We start from the raw sequence: 5655 nt of genomic DNA, 5'->3' as shown, positions 1-5655 counted from the left end.
TTAAAATTACTCTTATATCATAAAATATGTAATAACATATTGTAAAATACAAAAAAAAAATTCTTGCTTGTCAACAAATATGTTTTTTTTCCTTGAAAACCAAAATAAAATTATGTCAATATCAATTCTTTAACAGAACAACCTTAGCTTTCTGATGTTTAATACTACTCTTTCCATACCCAAAAATTCTAAACTTTTTAAATAAAATGCCATTGAAGGCATTTTGATATTAAAAATTTTTTTAATGAAAATTTCTTTAAATTAAAAAAAGAAAGAAAAAAAATAAGGAATAATATCGTATTTGTGGAATTTAGCCACTTAGCCAGTTTCTTAGCTTATCCTTGCAAATTCTTCCATGGTGTTTAATTAATTAATTTTACACCACTAACTACTTTGAAATAGGACCAATCCTATCTTTAACTGATTATAACATTATAATATTGAAAATATTTATTACATTATAACTTAACTTATTCTGAGATTTATTGGGAAATGATTATTTTTTCTAATTTATGATTCTTTATAATAATTATTATGTAATTTATCATTATTTGTTAACATTATGCACGAGTTTATTTACTGAGTTAACAGATCACCCCTCATTTTCAACATTTTACAGATAGATTTTAGAGAAATAAGTTTTTTTATTTTAGACGAGGATTTGTTAGTTGAAAAAATTTAGGGATTTTCTTTGATGAATAAATTATTGCTATTTCCGTTATTGTTTAGAACTGAATTTGTTTTGGAGGAAAATCAGAGGGGGAAACATCGTGACTGCAGTCATGCTTCCCATTTCAAATGTAATTCAGCATTGGTCCATTCAATAGTCAATATTTTTCATTTCAGCTGCACTTGAATAAAATCTTCCCCTTAAGTTTTTGGATATACTGCCTTTTGTAGCTTTAATTACAGTTTGGCTGAATTTGCAGTACGTATAGTCGAAATTTGTCACGAGTGAGTTGTGCATCAATGTGATTGTGATCAAGTGACACTCTTCTTTAATAGCCACTTCAGCACTTTATTTTTCACCTTCTCCTATCCTTTATTTATTTTTCACCCACAATTACTTCACTCAGATTGGATCAATAATGCCTCAGCGAATTCATTAACAGCAAGACCGTACAAACTGTAAGGTAAAGAAATTTATACTAGCACGTTGCAACGGAGAAACAGAGAAAGGTCCCTCTATTTTCTGAGAGAAGAGCTTTCACTATCTTACATTCAACTGTAGATGCAACCTTTGGAGTTACAACAATAATTGGAGTGGTCCAGATAAGATCGCAAATGGTCAAAATAAATGGCTCATAGGAAGAATAGACAATGATGACCAATGGGTCCACTTCAAAAAGCAATTGTTCGATTTCCATCAACTTGTTTCATAGTGTAGATGTGGGGTGGAGATTTGTAACGTTGTCAAGAAACTGGGTTGCAGATGCCAGATGGATCAGAGGAATCTCTTTTGAAAAGCATCGAAAATAAATAAAGTTTTTGAATTACAAATAAAAACAAAATTGAATAGTTCTTGATTTTCACTTTTTTTCATTAAGGTAAAGAACGTATTTAGCGTTTTCGGATTTCCTCAAAAGTGAAATAAATTATCAGAAAAAAAAAATACTTACATCTTTCAAATTTGAAAAAATTATCATTCAGATTCTGAAATTTGTAAAATTTGAAGGCATTTTGATTTTTTTTTTTAAGCAAAATTTTTTAAATTAAAAAAAAAAAAAATTGATTCAAGCACCATCAATTATGTCATGGCAGAAATCAAGATGAAGGTTGGATACCCGTTCTTTTCAGAAGGCACGCGTATTTGTGGAATTTAGCGGCTTCGCCAGTTTCTTGGCATCTTCCTTGCAAATTCTTCCATGGTGTTTAATTTTACACCACTAACCACTTTGAGATAGAACCAATCCTTTTAACATTTCTTGGAGCAAATAACAATACCTCTGGCTGCTACAGTGAGAAGGAGAAGATATGCTGGACGTCCATCTCCGACTATTTTGTGAGAGGTTGAAAAGGGTGTTAGCAGATGAAGAAGGCGCGTTAACGTTGTCTGATTCAACAAATGTGACTCCACTTTTTCAAAACCTTCTTACGGAGTCCGAAATTATTGCTACTACTCTCCTGAGGAACTATGAAGCTGACGTGGCTCGGCTTTTGTTTCAACTTATCAGACAAAAATTCGATGAATTCGAAGTAGCTTTGCCATTTTTGCAACTGTTGGACTTGGAAGAAAGCGATGAAGACGTTAAAAGAGGAGATATTTTGGGAATTCTGGAGGACATCAATCACTTTGTCCATGAATCTGAGGTAGCCATTGACGCATTCTTCATCAACATCATGCAGCAGCAAAGCCGTGAAAACGAAAGTGAAAGCAGTACTAATATGTGTTAAGAGTATAGCTGAAGCTGCTGTACTAGCTTAGCTGGTGACGTGTATAAGCTGCAGATGAAGCTGCTGAGCTGGCTGGCTAGTGATGTGTATAAACTGAAGATGCTGAGCTGGATTGGGCAGTTGCTAAAGCTGTAACAGATTATCCAGCTGGCTTGTTATGATTGGAAGTTGGATTAGTTTGTTAATACAGCAAACGATTAGCTCTGTTTTAGTTTTTAGCTTAATATAACTATAAATACTTGCTAACACGTTTTCAGTGTTAAGCTTGAGTTTTAATCAATAATAAATCAATTCAGTTAAAGTTTCTTTGTTAATTTTCTTTCACTTTCTCACTTGCCAAACAACCTATTAATTCTAAAAATATGGCTCTTCTTGTTGGACTCCACAGTAAAATCATTGATATTAGAAATCGAATGCAAAAACTTCCACCCGGCGACAATGGTTCTGATATCAGTGAACAAGGTAAGAAAATCATTCGCCTATTGAGTGAGGGACAACCTCGGCTTGATATCAGTGAATTTGAAAGGGGCAGAGAGGAGTTGTTTGATCTATTGATTGAGGGACCATCTAGGCTTTCAGTGGTTGCAATTCTCGACAGCAGGGGCTTCGATAAGACTGCTTTTGCTGCAGATACTTACAATAACAATCATGTCAAGTTCTATTTTGACTGTCTTGCTTGGGTCAGGGTTTCTATAGCCTACGATTCTGGCAAGATATTGGATGACATAATCAAGTCTGTGATGCCTCCATCTCGGGTTAGTGTAATTATCGGTGAAGATTATAAATTGAAGAAAACCATTCTTCGTGATTACCTAACAAACTAGAAGTACTTTATTGTGCTTGATGATGTCTTCGACGACAGTGACATATGGGATGATCTTGAACAAGTTCTTCCTGACAATCAGAATGGAAGCAGAGTATTGATAACGGTCACTGATCTAGACCTCCTTGAGTCTTTGGAAATGGAAAACGGAGAGAAGATTCGGCCTAATTCAGTGCTCATTGGAGGACAGATGATCAGATTAAAGCATGAATCCTGGCAATTTTTCATCCTACACTATGGAAGTATGCCATTAGAAAATTACGTTCAAGGCGAAGCGATTCCGACAATTTGGAGACAAATTTATGCTGTGATGGAGTTACCTTTTCACTTGAAAGTCTGCTGCATCTATTTGTGTGTCTTCCGTCCAAGTATTGACATATCGACGAGGCAATTATATCAGTTGTGGGTAGCTGAAGGTTTCATACCATACAACAGTGAGGAGACGGCCGAACATTACTTGAAAGAACTAATCCATCGCGGCCTCATTCAAGTGAGTAAGAGAAGAGCCGGAGGCACGATTAAAGTGTGTTATGTTCCAAGTTTTGTATATTATTCATTGTTATCTGTGGCAGTGAACACGGGATTGTCCTGGAACCTTGACGTGGACGAGGAACCACCGGTAAATGTTAAATGGTGCTACATTATGAAAGATCTGATTGAGTTCTTTTCTTTAGAACATTCTGACATCTATCTCCAATCTTTTCTGAATCACAGTTCAGAAAGCGATCATCTCGCTCTGATAGATTGCGACAATTTTTGTAAAAAGTTCAAACACCTTCGGGTATTGGGCTTGGGTTCTGCAATTCTCGACCACTTTCCACCTGGATTAGAAAATTTATTCTATTTGAAGTATTTGAAATTGAATATCCCTTCGCTCAAATGCCTTCCTTCACTGCTATGCACCCTTTTAAACCTTCAAACACTAGAAATGCCATCAAGCTACATAGATCAGTCACCAGAGGATATTTGGATGATGCAAAAACTCATGCATCTAAACTTCGGTTCCATCACTCTGCCTGCACCTCCAAAAAATTATTGCATCTCTCTGAAAAATCTCAATTTCATATCAGCCTTACACCCTAGTAGTTGTACTCCGGATATATTGGGCAGACTGCCTAATGTTCAAACTCTTCGAATATCTGGAGATTTGAGTTGCTATCACCCTGGGGTTTCCAAAAGCCTATGCGAACTCCACAAACTTGAACGCTTGAAGCTGGTGAATGAGAGCAAGCTCTCACGGATTGTCCTGTCTGAATACCAATTTCCTTTAAGTCTGAGCCATCTGAGCTTATCAAATACTGAGCTAATGGAGGATCCCATGCCAATGCTGGAAAAGCTTCCACACCTTCAAGTGTTGAAACTGAAGCAGAACTCGTATTTAGGAAGAAAGCTGGCTTGTGTTGGCTCGTGTAGCTTTCCGGAACTTAAGGTTTTGCACCTGAAATCAATGTATTGGCTAGATGAGTGGACGATGGGGGCTGGAGCAATGCCAAAACTTGAAACCTTAATTGTCAACCCATGTGCTTACTTGAGGAAGCTTCCAGAAGAGCTATCGTGCATAAAAGCTTGCACAAATTGGACTTACACTGGCCCCAGATAGAGTTGAGACAAAGGCTACGGACTTTTGAGGATATGGAGTGGCGTTATGACATCCAGTTATATCCAAACGGAATCTGATGCAAAAGCTCATGCATCTGAACTTCGGTTCCATCACTCTGCCTGCACCTCCCAATAATTATTGCAGCTCTCCGAAAAATCTCATTTTCATATCAGCCTTACACCCTAGTAGTGGCACTCCAGATATATTGGGCAGACTGCCTAATCTTCAAACTCTTAAGAGTGTCTGGAGATTTGAGCTGCTATCATTCTGGGGTTTCCAAAAGCCTATGCGAACTCCACAAACTGGAATGCTTGAAGCTGGTGAATGAAAGCAAGCTCTCACGAATGGTCCTGTCCGAATACCAATTTCCTCCAAGTCTGACCCAACTGAGCTTATCAAATATTGAGCTAAAGGAGGATCCCATGCCAATGCTAGAGAAACTTCCACACCTTCAAGTGCTGAAATTGAAGCAGCACCCGTATTTAGGAAGAAGGCTGGATTGTGCTGGCTCTGGTGGCTTTCCGAAACTTAAGGTTTTGCACCTAAAAGGCTAAAATCAATGTATTGGCTAGACGAGTGGACAATGGGGACAGGAGCAATACCAAAACTTGAAAGCTTAATTGCAACCCATGTGCTTACTTGAGGAAGCTTCCAGAAGAGCTGTGGTGCATAAAGAGCTTGCGCAAATTGGATTTACATTGGCCTCAGACAGAGTTGAGACAAAAACTAAGGACTTTCGAGGAAATGGAATGGCCGTATGACATCCAATTTTATCCTTACTGCATCTGATGGATTGAATTAGGTGAGTTTTAATGCCAAACTAATACTTTTATATGCC

The 5655-nt window shown here is 37.2% G+C and overlaps 1 pseudogene; it reads left to right on the top strand.

Moving 5' to 3' along the window:
- The first annotated feature begins 1761 nt into the window (after nucleotides 1-1761).
- LOC112098385 lies at nucleotides 1762-4894 on the top strand (annotated as a pseudogene).
- Nucleotides 4895-5655: the final 761 nt, after the last annotated feature.

This window comes from Citrus clementina, unplaced genomic scaffold (genome assembly GCF_000493195.1).
Source record: "Citrus clementina cultivar Clemenules unplaced genomic scaffold, Citrus_clementina_v1.0 scaffold_5, whole genome shotgun sequence".
NCBI classification, from domain to species: domain Eukaryota; kingdom Viridiplantae; phylum Streptophyta; class Magnoliopsida; order Sapindales; family Rutaceae; genus Citrus; species Citrus x clementina.
This window is presented reverse-complemented; position numbering and strand designations above follow the sequence as displayed.